Genomic DNA, 15,102 nt, shown 5'->3' with positions numbered 1-15,102 from the left:
TTGTTTATCTTTCTTTTGTTAAGTTGCATGAGTTCCCTGTAAATGTTGGAGATTAAACCCTTATCGGTGATATCATTGGCAAATATGTTCTCCCATGCAGTGGGCTTTCTTGTTGTTTATTTTTATTTTTATTCTGACAAGGACTTGTGGGTTCTCCATGTGCATCTTGTGACTGCGGGCAGTGGCTGTACAGAGAGCGGGAGGAGGGAAGTCTAAGGGAAAGTCAAATGAAATCGGCAGACAGGAGGTCAGAGCAGTTTTAGGCGGCTGTGAGCAGCTGCGGGCACCATCTGACTGATCCGAGCACGTCCTCCGAGCTGCCTCAACAATATGTGGAGCTTATGGGAGATCCAGTCCCGGCTGCCGAATGTCATTTCCCATAAAGGAACTGGCTGAATTGGCACTGGTTCTGTCCTGGGCAAATGTGCCCAGCAGACCACGTGTGGCCTTCATTTACCCAAAGTCTCCAAAAGGAACACAAAGGAGGGAGGAGATGGTTTCCTTTGTTAACATTGAGATAACGTTGTTTGCCTATGTTAATTTCAAAGGAGGACCCACTGCCTCAGACATCTGGTTTTAAAAAGTCAAATCTGTGCCCTATACTCAGACTTTTTCATTTAATTGGCATGTAATTATAAGCATAAACAGCAGAAAATGGGAGGAATTGGCTAGACAGAGTTTCCATTCCTTTGACCTCTCACCCCACCTGAGGTCAAAGAGGTCCTGGGTTGTGTTGGAAATACTAGTCAACTCATTTTACAGATGGTGCAGTTACTAATGATGCCTTTCTTTTTAAATTTAACACTGCTGGTGTTAAGTCTGGAGTGGAGTGGAGTCTGGGATAGTTTTTCTGACAGTTTTAAGAGTATTATCCTGAACAGCTCGAAAGATGTGATGTCCAGAAAGAGTGGGAATAGTATTTATTGAAGCTTCGGTGCACATTGTGTGGGCTTTACTCTGTTGAATTGGAGGGTCCTGCTCTTTAGATGTCATTGCTCTACCTGTCTCTTCTTTTCTGCTGGGAAAGAAAATGCAAAGACTTTAGAGCCATCAGTCCATTGGTACCCATGAGCATTTTTGAGTTTCAGGAAGAAGGAACTCAAGACAAAGCAAATTGGCTCAAGAAAGATTGACATACATTCTGCCTAGTACTGTTTAGGAGAGAGGAGTTCATTTCCCAAGTGAGTCTGGGAAAATAAATACAGACTCACAGTGTATTAATTTCCCACAGCGGACATAACAAAACCCCCCAAACTGGATAGCTTAAAACAACAGAAATGTATGGTGTCATGGTTCTCGAGGCTAGAAGTCCAAAATCATGGCGTTACCAGAGGCATGCTCTCTCCTAAGCCTCCAAGGGAAGGTCTTTCCTTGCCTCTTCCAGCTTCTGGGACTCACAGGTATTCCTTGACTTGTGGCCACATCGCTCTAATCTTTGCCTTTGTCTTCATGGCCTTCCTGGTCTCTGTCTTCACATGGCTGTACCCCTTTTGTTTCGCTCTCCTTTTTTTTTAAAAGGACACAGTCATATTGAGTTAAGGGCCCACCCTCTTCCAGTATGATCTCATCTTATTGGGGCCGGGGATTCGAGGTACGTGCCCTTGACCAGAATTGAATCTGAGACCGTTCAGTCCTTGGGCTGATGCTCTAACCACTGAGCACTTGCTAGGCTCAAATAAGTTCTTATTATGAGGTGCTGGGCACTTTAGAAAATAGACATTATCTATCTATCTATCTATCTATCTATCTATCTATCTATCTATCTATCTATTTAATCTAGGCACTTTAATATGCCGTCTCTTTTCACAAAAACCATACAAAGTAGTATTCCCGTTTTTCAGTTGAAGAAACTGAAGCTCTAAAAGCTTCAGCTTACACAGTTTTACAAAGGCAATACGGATAGTAGTTGCTGGAGTTGGGCTTTGCACAATTGAAGTGGTTAAGTCAAGAATGGCAATCGCTTTGAATTATCTGGAGCAGAAGCACCTTGTTAGTGAGCATGAAGGATAAAATTGGAAGTGTGTGGGCAATTGATGGAGGGGTTCTGAATGTAAGCCTGAAGACTGTATCTACAACAGTGATATTACCAAGCAACTGTGGATTTTGAGCAGCTGGGTGAAGTGATGAAAACAATATTGAAGAAGAGGAATCCAACATTTGTGAGGAGAGAAAATAGAGGCAGGGAAACCAGCCAGAAGGTTTTTTACAGTAATTGAGGCATACGGTGCATCAGACCTTCTGTGTGTGGGGGCTGTGGAAAGGGAGCTTGTATGTTTGTTTATACCTTGTCTCATTCCAATGATGACTTTAAGGTAGTTTGCAAGAATCTATGAAATACAGCAAAGTAATAGAAACGAGTGGCAGGAGGAAAAAACAAACAAGGGTGCTGAAATAGCACCAAGGCCAATGCATTCCTGAGGTGGAAGTCATCTCATTCATCTACAATGGAATTTAAGAAGGAAAAAACCTCACCCTGGCCGGTGTGGCTCAGTTGGTTGGGCATCATCCCATGCATGGCAATGGTGCCAGTTTGATTCCGGGTCAGGGCACATGCTCGGGTTGTGGACTCAATCCCTGATTCTGAGTTTGGCTTCACTCTCTCCCTCCCCTTTTCTCTCTCTCTAATAATGAAAAAAAAATCAATAAAAATATTTTTTTTAAGAAGGGAACAAATTTCTCCATTCAAGGACACAATTCTGCTCCTCTGGCTTAATGCAGGGGTGAATTTTACAATATGCAGAGTAGTTTTGTGACTACATACTGTTTATATAATCCTAAACTTGCCCAACTTTTGATAGCTATTGTATGACAGTATTTCAAGTACCAGAACTGTGCTACCGATGAGAATCAGAAACATACTTCTTAATCAAAGTCAAGCTAGATAGGGTAGCTGTCTCTGACATCTATCCCTTTTGAGAAAGGCGATGTGCCCAGTTAGATCATTCTACCTTCACTCACTGAGTTGCTGACTGCTTATCAACCACAGATGCAGATTGACTGCCTCCTGCACACCCCCCACTGGGGATGTGCCCACAACCAAGGCACATGCCCTTGACCGGAATCGAACCCGGGACCCCTCAGTCCGCAGGCCGATGCTCTATCCACTGAGCCAAACCAGTTAGGGACCAACTTTTGATAGATATTGTATGACATTATTTCAAGTACCAGAACTGTGCTACCGATGAAAATCAGAAACATACTTCTTAATCAAAGTCAAGCTAGATGGGGTAGCTGTCTTTGACATCTATCCCTTTTGAGAAAGGAGATGTGCCCAGTTAGATCATTCTACCTTCACTCACTGAGTTGCTGACTGCTTATCAACCACAGATGCAGATTGACACCACACTTCTATCAAAGCAACTTTTTTGGGGTCTTTGTCATAAACAAGTGGATTAAAACAACTTCACTTAAGTCCTAACAAGTGGATTTGAAATAATATCAAACCTATGCACAAGATGGCCATGCAGATGCAATGGACTAGCAACTGCAACGAGAGCAAAGGTCAAGAATCTGTTCATTTTAAAGTTATCTTAACATCTCCATTATCTGGAGGGTGTCATGCTAAGTAAAATAAATTAGAGAAAGACAAATACCACATGATTTCAGTTCTGTATGTGGAATCTAAGAAACAAAACAAATGAACAAAGAAAAAACAAAAAACAGAGAACACAGAGAAGAAAATGGGTGGCTGCCAGAGGGGAGGTGGATGCGAGGGTTGGGATGGGTGGGGTGGGGGTGGGGAGTTAGGTGAGATAGGTGAAGGGGATCATGAGGTACAAACTTTCAGTTATAAATAAATAAGCCGCGGGGATATAAAGTACAGCAAGGAAGTACAGTCAATGATTTTGTAATAACTTTGTATGACAGATGGTAATCATTTTGTTAATTTATAAAACACCATGTTGTACACCTAAAACTAAAGTGGGGGTGGGGAGTTAGGTGAGATAGGTGAAGGGGATAATGAGGTACAAACTTTCAGTTATAAATAAATAAGCCATGGGGATATAAAGTACAGCAAGGAAGTACAATCAATGATTTTGTAATAACTTTGTATGATGACAGATGGTAATCATTTTGTAATTTATAAAAATACTGAATCACTATGTTGTACACCTGAAACTAATATAATATTGTATGTTAACTATAACTTAGTTAAATAATATCTCATCATAACAAGCTGTACCACTTTTTCATCAACTCCTTTGCTCCTGTAATTTTGTCTTGTGTCCTGATCACATTACACAAACTGCCCACTTGGAGCCATCTCTTAATTGGCAAGGTCAAGGGCTTGTCTTCACACCTGACCTTTCCCAGTTTCTCTGTAGCTTTGCAGAGGCCTGGCCACTTTCTCTTTTCTTTAAACCTTTACCTCTTCTCCTGTCTAAGATAGCACTGTTTTGATTCTCTTACCAATTCCTTTCCACCTTCTTCGTTTCCCTTCTTTCTCTTGTCAACTAAAAGGAGGACTGTGGACCCCTCACTGGATGTTAATGATGTTTTATGTCCACAGGCGCCATCATTAACATCTACTTTCTTGCCAATCTCCCTCTGTAGCCTTCATTTTGATTCTGTGATCCAGAATTGTGTGCTCCAAAATGAGCAACAACTGTGTAACATCTCTCATTTGCACCCTGTTCACCACCCCCCAATTATTAATCCTTTTACAGGCAAACTTTTCAAGCTGAGTTTCCTCTTTCTATGTAGAATTGAAACTAGGTAATCATTTTTGGCTTATTCATGCCATATATTGATTCCATGTAGTTACTTGGCAAGAAATATGGATTTTATATTCCAAATATTTTGTAAACCCAGCTCCTGGTGCTACCTCATTCTGTATCAATTGCATGATTGTAAAAGACATCCAACAAACCTGCCTGTCTCTTATTCCTTCCCTCTCCACTCTCTTCTGCTTTCTGATTAATCAGTTTAGCTGGAGCTACCTCCTCAGTATATCTTAAATTCAGTATAAATTCCTTACCTGGGTGTTCATAGTATGTAGCAACTATAAGCTCTATTCTATCTTTCCAAGCTTATTCCTATTGCTCTATTCCCGGCAAACCACCTTGGCTGGACTATTCCTCAACCAGACCTCAGTGTTTCCCTCAGGTTGCTCCTCTAGCTTCACATGGCTTTTTCACCCATTTCTCTCTGCTGAAACCCTACATGTCCTTCCACCTCAGATGCTGCCTTCTGCACGGTCCTTCATTTTCTATTCATTTGGATATAATTTCTGGCACTTTGAAGCCCGTTATTTGTACCCTTCTCATGGGACTTCCTTTTTCCATGTTCTCTTTACATTGTGCGTATACTTAACTTTTTTATTTCGCTATCATATGCATAATGTAAGAGATACTTGCTGAGTTCATGCTGTGTGGCCGGTACTGGACTTGGCCTGGGGATTCCACTATGAATAAGACAGAGCTCCTGCCCTCACAAAAGTAAACATTCTAGATGTAAGTTACTTTCTGAAGTCATGCTCTAGAGGGGTGTTTATCAACCTCGGTCACTACTGACATTTTGGGTCAGATAATTCCATGTTGTATGGGGGCCTAGCTTGTACATTGTAGGGCACTTAGTAGTATCATTGGCCTCTACTCACTAGATTCTAATAGCAACTTCTCTGCAATTGTGACACCCAAAATTGTCTCTAGACGTTGCCAAATGTCCCCTGGGGAAAAGTCATTCCCGCTTGGGACTCATTGCTCTTTGTTGTCTATCACAATTCTTTTTATTTGGGTTCTTAATAAATGTTGGTCGAATTAAATTGAAATAATACTTTCTTGCCTTTCCACTAGGCACAGTCCACTATTAGGCACTATTATGGTGGCAGACAGAACATAAAATAAATAATGGGTTTGAGGGACATTTTTTGATGTCTCTTCTACTTGCAGCTAGTACAGTGCCTCACTTATTGGTGTGAGAAAGAATGAATGAACCCACACAGCATTAGCATGTTACATGGCACAAAGGGTAAAGTAAGTGCTCAATAAAGGTCCACAGTAAGTGACCTAGGGGATGAAGTCTCTTCCTTTCGTTAGTTACAAAGCGTATTTGCAGACTGAGAGACACATACATGCTTAGCACAGATCGGAATTACACATGATTAGAGCACAGATTAAACATATGAAGTTGAGGGGGTTTTGGAAAGAAATGAGCCGAGGAAGTGATGTCTATTTTGGGAAGAATTTTTTGGAGAACATGAGTTTTTAGTTAGATTTTGAAGACATCAAAGGATGTGCATTGATGGAGAAAAGAGGATGAAATGCCAAAAACTTAGGTAATTTTTTAAAAAAAAATATTTTATTGATTTAGAGAGAGAAGAAGGGAGAAGGATAGAGAAATAGAAATATCGATGAGATCACTGATCAGCTGCCTCTTGCTCACAACTCGGGCGTGTGCCCCTGACCCAAAATCCAACCAGTGGCCTCTTGGTTCCTGGCTTGATGCTCAACTGCGGGGCTACACCAGCCAGCCAGGCTTAGGCAATTTTCTAAAATGGTTTAGAATACTAGCGATGTTTACCAGGAGGCTCAGCACACACCTATTTTGTGTTGCCTAGCTTATTATCCCGGACATTAAAATGTCACAGATATGGACTTATTTGTATGTACTTTGTTCAACAAGCCTATACATCCTTTTTAAAAAATATGTATTGTTGAAAGTATTACATAGGTCCTCTTTTCCCCCATAAACCACTTCCAGCCCACTTCCGTCCTCCGCCCATACATCTTTTGATCAGCAAAATTGTACTCTTGGAAATGTAAGTGTACACTTATCATTTGGAGACACTCTGTTATGGAAACCTTTGGGAACTCCGCTTTGTTTGCAATGCACAGTTATTTCAGGTAGGCCTTTGTGCCTGAGCCTTCTGTATTTTTTCCCCCATCACCATTGAGCATTCTGTGTTTTAATGGAGAGTTTATTTCCTCCTCTGTGGCTTACTGTTGCTTTTGGTTGAGGATATTTTGATATGAATGGAGCTAGTTGAAAATTTTTAGGAGACCAAGAAAAGAGACTATCAAATTTAGAAAATTTTACATTTGCTGGAATTTTCAATAGCATTTCCTATTCAGTATAATGCAGAGGGAAACAATATATTGGACTTCTGTAATGAGGTTTAACAATTCAGTGATTTGAGGGAAAGTAAAAAAAACTCTGGATCTGCCTAACACCTTTCTGTATTTTTCTCCTCAAAACTTGTGTATTATAAGGTAATTGCCTAAACCTTAGTTCTTGTCTTATGGCTTTCATTCGATACACATGTGCCTTATAGGTATAACTCTATTCATATGTTCTACTTTGCTCCCATTTGGGGAAGAAAGAATATTTTCCTTTTTATAGCTCATCTTGCTTGTAATGAGGGATTCCTTGAGGGTGCTGGGAAGGCTATCAGCGAAACACATTGTTCTTCCAGGGTGGGAGAAATTTAAGCTTTCTTGGAGGAGGCAATAGCTTTTCCACACCCTTCTTCCTTGCCTCTTTTCCCAAATACTTCTGGGTTTAATAAGCTGGTGCTCCAAGAATCACTATTTCTTAAGAAGACAAAGAACTCTTCGGAAAGCCCACTTCTCTCTCCCTGAGCTGCTACCTTCCACACGCTCACTGTCAGGCCCTGTTGCCGGCAGCAGAGTGCCTGGGGTTAAGAGCAAGGGCTTCCCCCCCTCCACCCCAAAAAAGAGCAAGGGCTTCCAATCTAGACAGCCTGCTTTCCACCTGTGGCTCTTCTACTCGCCTGCTTTCTTCCAGTGCTTTGTACTCGGCTGCACCGAGTTGTTGTGGGGATCAAATGTGTTATACATGTGGAGCACTTAGCATATGGCTGGTACAGAAAAATTATTATTATTATTCATGTTATCTGTAAACTGCTCTGATATTGATATATGGGTGTTTTTCATAGTGAAAGCACTTTTGCTTGTAGGTAAGACTAGCCTCTAATCTTTAAATCCAATACCTCTAAATATAAAGGTAAAATGCCTCTTAGATGGATATTATTGGACTAATTTCTAGGCCATCTTTAAGTTTACCACTTTAACTATGTCTGAGTAGATTTATTTAAAAGACATGATAGGAATATCATAGAACTGAATAGAAATTATTTATAGATTAGCTTTATAGAAGGACATTTTATTTGGCTACATTTCTGAGAGCGTATACCAGTACACTCATTTATTTGCAGCCTTATATTACACACACACACACACACACACACACACACATGCACACACACACACTATACTATTTCATGATATATGTCAAAAAAGATCTGATAGTTTAGGAAAATATTTAAAAACTTTCTGGGGTCTATTTTAGGCTAGTCATATATCTTATAGTTTGACTTAAAACATTTATTAATGATCAAGAAATTAAAAATGTTTAGGGGAATTCATATCAAAACTTTGGACAAAATAATAAAACAATAGTTCTATTTGTATATGAAGGAAAAGGGGCTGCTGAATAAGTTGGCATATTTCTACTTGGATTCTCTGCTCTGAAACGGAGCCTTGAAATCTTGGGTAATACAAATAATCACACAATTTGCTTTGGATGTTTGATTATGGGAATATTGTTCCTACACTGAGAGCGTGACACTTTCAATCATGTCTGCTCTGGGATTTGTAAATATAGAGACCACGTTCTTAACATGGTATGCTTGTCACTTAGAAGCAGAACCAATTACATAGGTTTTTTTTCTTAGTCTGGAGATGACAGTATGCTAATCAGGGCTGGACGAAAATCTTGAATCAAAGGAGAAATATCTGATGAGAAATTAGAGGGTCCTTATGGCCCAGGAACAAGGTCTCTTCCAGTGCTCTAGTCTATTGTCATTGCGTGGGTGGCATTCCTGGGAGTCAGGGACAAAATAGTAGAAGGGAGAAAGTAAGCGTGAGGGAGGAGAAGATTCGAGTCTGGATTAAGGCCTCAATCGAATTCCCAAAAATGTAGAATTCTCCTGAGAATTGTCCCGATGTAGTTTGTTCAACTCCAGAATTAAAAGGATTTGGTTAAAATATCCTAAACCAGTGGTTCTTAATGGGACACAATTTTGGCAAAATATGAAGATACTTTTGGTTGTCTTGAGGGGGGGTTCTATTGGCATCTAGTGGAAGGTGAGGATGCTGCTAAACATCCAGTGATACACAGGACAGTCTCCCACTACAAAGAGTTATCCAGCTCTAAAATATCAATAGTGCTGAAGTTAAGAAACCTTTCCTTAAACTAGCCACAGGTCATATTTTTAATACACACTTATTGGTAAGACTATTGCTCTGTTCAATGCACTTTGTTCAAGTCTTTTATCAACACAGCTGACATAGGAAGTGATCATGGTACACTTTTTTTTTTCTGGTCAGGTATTACTGTCTTTCCCATTTTCCTGTAACGAGAGGCAGCATGGGAGGGGGAAAGGTACCCATGGGCTTTAGAATGACTGGCTCTGTAATGTGTGATCATAGGAAAACTATTTCATGAGTGGGTGTGAGGATTACATGAAATGATAGACATTAGGGGCACATAGTAAACACAAATATTAGCTATTATTTTGCTAGCAGGGAACCTTGTGAAAGTTAACCCCAGCAAGCCTCCATCTACAATTGAATAAAATGGGGATAGTAAACATTTGTAGAGTTATTGTGATGCTCAGTTGTAAGTTCTTAGCACAAATAGGTACTCAAAGCATAATAGCTACTATTATTATTTGTCATGGCCATTCATTTCCAAAAATACATCTAAGACCACAGTCAAAGGTAGGTGGATATCATTGGAAGCAGCATGGAGAATAAGGAAGAATATAAACTGAAGTTAGAGAAACCTCTGTTTGTATCTCTGGCAAAGTCGTGTAACTTCGAATAACTTTGACCCCAGTTTCTCAGTTGAGCCAGTTCCTGGTTCTGGTGAGGGTCAAGTGTAATAGTGGATGTTGAGTGTCTGACATGGAGCCTGGCACACACTGAGTGTCCAGGAAGTGTTAGTTCCCCTTTCTTCCCAGCCAACTGGACTTCACTGTAATTTCTGAACCAGAACATCATTTTAGCATGAGATCCATTGGAAGCAGAGCCTGAGGTGAAGGACCATGTATGGCATTTTGGAATGCAATCCAGGGAGCAGGATTGAGGAACTGGGAAAAAGAGAAAGCCAATACAAGACGTTGCTGGTGCTCGGCCAGCATGGCTCAGTGGTTGAGCGTTGACCTATGAACCAGGAGGTCACAGTTTGATACCTGGTCAGGGCACATGTCTGAGTTGTGGGCTCGGGGGGATGTGCAGGAGGTAGCTGATCAGTGATTCTCTCTCATCATTGATATTTTTATCTCTTTCTCCCTCTCCCTTTCTCTCTGAAATCAATAAAAATATATTAAAAAATAAATAAAAACCACTCAAAAAGAATAAAAAAAGAAAAACTACTCAGATTTTATTTGAATTGCATGGACTCCATAGATCAATTGGGGGAAGAATGATAATGATAATTTTAACTCTTCCAAATTATGTATTAGTGTATCTTTCAGTATAATTAGTTTTTAATATAATTTTTTTCTTAGTGACAGTTTTTTCTAATAAAGACATTTAAGATGACGAATTCCCTTTTAAGCACTGCTGTTGTTGCCTCCTACAAATTTTGATATGTTGTGCTTTCATTGCATTCAATTAGAAATATTTTCTAATTTTCCTTGACATATTTCTTTTGACCATGGGTTGTTTAGAGTATATTGTTTGATTACCAATTTGGGGGGATATTTTTAGATGTTGTATTTTTTTTATTATTTTTTAATTTAATCTTTCTTATTCCAAGAACATTCTCTGTAATATTTCAATCTTTTGAAATGTATTGACACTTATTTAGGGGCTCAGCATATAGTCTATTTGATGAATATTCTATGTGCATTTGAAAAGAATGTGGATTCTTTACTTCAGTATTGCTAGATATTAGGTTAAGTTGACATTGTTATTCAAATCTTCTGTAGCCTTATTAATTTTTTTCTCATTGTCTTATCAGTTACTGAATTATAAAACATTCAATCATGATTGTAGACTTATCTCTTTCTCCTTTTAGTTTTGTAAATATTTGCTCTATATATTTCTAGGTACCTATACATCAGTGGTTTTCAACCTTCCTAATGCCGCGACCCTTTAATACAGTTCCTCATGTTGTGGTGACCCCCAATTTCATTGTTACAAATTGAACATAATTAAAGCATAGTGATTAATCACAAAAACAATATGTAATTATGTGTTTTCCAATGGTCTTAGGCGACCCCTGTGAAAGGGTCGTGACCCACAGGTTGAGAACCGCTGCTATACATTTAGAATTATACAGTAGCTCCCCTTTGCTTTTTGTGGTTTCAGTTACTGTGGTCTACCATGGTCTGAAAATATTAAATGAAAAATTCCAGGAATGAACAATTCATACGTTTCAAATTGTAAGCTGTTCTGAATTGCATGATGATGTAAATCTTCCCTTTTCTGGTTTATCCATCCATACTGTATATGCTACTGGCCATTGGACACTTAGTAGCCATATCATCAGAAGGTCACTAGTACCCTAACGCTATGTCACAATGCCTACATCATTCACCTCACTTCATCTTATCAGCAGGCACTGTATCACCTCACAGTATCACAAGAAGAAGGGTGAGTACAGTACAGTAAGATATTTTGAGAGAGACCACATTCATATAACTTTATTACAGTATATTGTTATAATTGTTCTATTTTGCTATTAGTTATTGTTGTTAATCTCTTACTGTGCCTACTTTATAAATTAAACTTTTTTATAGGTATGTATGTGTAGGAAAAAACATACTATAAATATAGGGTTTGGTACCATATCTAGTTTCAGGCATCCACTGGGGGTCTTGGAACGTATTCCCTGTGGATAAAGGGGAACTACTGTAGTGTCTTCCTAATGAATTGACCCTTTCTTCATTATGAAATACCCTTACTTGCCTCTGGAAATACTTATTGTTTTGAAGTCCACTTTGATATCAGTCTAACCATTTCAGCTTATTGTTTGCATTGTTACTTTCTGTTTTTTTTAAAACTCTTGATCAATATATATCTTTGTATTCAAAGTGTGTGCCTTGTATACAGCACGGAGTTAGGTTTTGTTTCGTAGTAATTCTGAGTCCCTTCCTCTTAATCTATTTACACTGAATGTACTTTTTGATATAGTTAGTTCATGTCTACCATTTTGCTATTTGTTTTCTATTTGTCCCATCTATTTTTTGGTTTCTTCTTTACTCTCTTCTTTTTGTTTAATTATGGATTTTTAAAAAATATATTTTTATTGATTTCAGAGAGGAAGGAAGAGGGAGAGAGAGATGGAAACATCATTGATAAGAGAGAATCATTGAACGGCTACCTCCTCACGCCCCATACTGGGGATCAAGCCGGAAACCTGGGCATGTGCCCTTGACCGGAATTGAACCTGGGACCCTTCAGTCTGCAGGCTGACGCTCTATCCACTGAGCCAAGCTGGCTAGGGCTAATTATGGATTTTTTTATATTCAATTTTATTTTTTATATTTTCTATCATCTTTTAATTAATTAATTTATTTATGGATGGCTTCTCTAGGAATTACAGTATATATCTTTACTATAGTCTGCTTAAAATGAAGAGTGAATTACTTCATGTAAAATGTGATAAACTTCAGTAGCCTAAATCCACTTATACCTCTCTCATCTTTTATGCTATTGTTGCTTTATATTTTGCTTTGCATATGTTATAAGCCCCCCATGTTATTATTTTGTTTTAGTATGTTGTCCTTTAAGGAAATTAAAAAAAGTGTAGATCTTTATATTTACCCATATATGTACCATATGCAGTATATCTTATGTCTTCAGATAGATCCAAGTTTCCATCTGGTATCATTCTTTTGAACCTGGAAATTTATTTATTTATGTATTTGTTTGCTTGCTTTTTTAGAATTTCCTGTAGTGCAGGTCTGCTGTTAAAAATGTTTCTTAGCTTTTGTTTGTCTGAAAATGTCTTTGTTTTATTCTAACTTTGAAGGATTTTGACTGGACATAGAGTTTACCATTGTCTCTTTGAACATTTTAGAGATGTCCTTCCATTGCCTCTGGCCTCCACTGATTTTTTGAGAAGTTTGTCATTAATATTGTTGTCATCCCATATGTGATATGTCATTTTTCTCTTTCTCTTTAGTTTTCAGCAGTGTGATTCAGACATGACTAGGTGTCAGAATTGTATTTATCTTGATTGTGGTTCACTGACCTTCTTGGATCTTTAAATTAATTTTAAAATCAAATTCATCCCAATTACCCCCAAATTTAGTGGCTTAACACATTTGATAACATTTGTTAACTCACCGTTTCTGGAGGTTGGGAGTCTGGATATGGTTTGGCTGTGGTCCTCTGGCTCTGGGTCTCTCACAAGCCTGCAGTCAGCTCAAGGCTCAACTGGAAAGGATCTGCTTCGTAGCCTCACTCATATGATTGTTGATAAGCTTCCGTTCCTTGTGTTGTTGGACTTAGGTTTCAATTCCTCATGATCTGTAAAAATCCAGTTTTATCATTATGAATATTCTTGTTTTACATATCTGGATTTAATTTGCTTGTATTTTCATCAGGATTTTTCATCTATGTCCATGAGAAATGTTGATCTGTAAGTTTTCTTTCTTTTAATGTCCTTGTCAAGCTTTGTGTCATGGTTAATACATTCCTGTAAAATACATTGGCAAGTGTTTTAAAAAATATATATAGATATATATTTGATTTCAGAGAGGAAGGGAGAGAGATAGAAACATTGATGAGCGATAAATATCCATTGGTTGCCTCCTGCACCCCCTTACTGGGGATCAAGCTCACAAACTGGGCATGTGCCGTGACTGGAACCCGTGACCTCTTGGTTCATGGGCTGATGCTCAACCACTGAGCCACACTGGCCAGGTGAGAAGTTTTTTTGTTTAAATGTACTTTTAAATTCTGTTTCCTGAAAGAAAATGACAAACTTTAATAAGGGGCAAAGCTGATACTCAAGCTATGAAGGCTGCCTCTAAAGTTTATACTTTTAATTCCAATGCTCTGTTGACTTTCCTCTTAATTTCTCTTTTTCTCTCTCATACATATATCTCAAGCCCCAAATACCCCGAGGAACCATGAAGAGGGAATCTAACACGTGCATATGCAGTACTTTACATGAAAGGAGAGGAGCCCTAAGATTGGGAGCTCAAATCTTTTCAAATGGGCAGTAAGCATGCCTGCCTTTTGCTCTGGACAGGCCTTCTTTCAGTTTTCAAGGGCATCACATTCCTTCTAGCTGCAGGACCTGTACACATGTTGTTTGCTCTGCCACTTCCCCACTGAAGTCTTCTCTGACCCCCATGGTTTGCAACTTGAAAGGTCAATTTTTCCTTTAGTGCTCTTTGTTTGTTGTTTTTAAAATAATATATATTTTTATTGATTTTGGAGAGGAAGAGAAAGAGAGAGAGAGAGAGAGAGAGAGAGAGAGAGAGAGAGAGAGATCTGCTTCGTAGCCTCACTCATGAGAGAGAGAAACATCAATGATGAGAGAGAATCATTGATTGGCTGCCTCCTGCATGCTCCACACTGGAGATTGAGCAACCCGGGCAAGTGCCCTGACCGGGAATCAAACTGTGACCTCCTGGTTCATAGGTCAACACTCAACTACTGAGCCACACTGGCTGGGCTTGTTGTTGCATACCTCTCTTCTTTGTAACAGTTAACTACAATTGTAAGAAAATAATTCTTTGTGTAAAGCTTGTTTTCCAGCTAGAATATCAGCTCCATGAGGGCAGAGACTGTGTGAGCCTTATTCATGGTGAGTACATAGTAGGCACTTAACACATGTTTATTGAATGACTTAATTTTCTAATTAAATTGATCAAAATTCTTTTGAAGGCCACATGTATATTACTACAGTTTTGTGGATGGATAAACAGGTTGCCATCATAATACATATTTTTACTTTCCCACAAGATTCTACTGAGGTTGTCTCTTGATCTATTCTGTGCTTTCTGTGACTACAGCCTTTCCTGGCCTTTATCTATATAGGTCTTTTGTTGGCTTGAGTGTCTGACAGAGTGGGAGGAGGCAGGTAATGAAAGGTAGCCTGGACCATGGACAATAG

The sequence above is a fragment of the Myotis brandtii genome, unplaced genomic scaffold, assembly GCF_000412655.1.
Source record: "Myotis brandtii unplaced genomic scaffold, ASM41265v1 scaffold254, whole genome shotgun sequence".
Lineage (NCBI taxonomy): Eukaryota > Metazoa > Chordata > Mammalia > Chiroptera > Vespertilionidae > Myotis > Myotis brandtii.
This window is presented reverse-complemented; position numbering follows the sequence as displayed.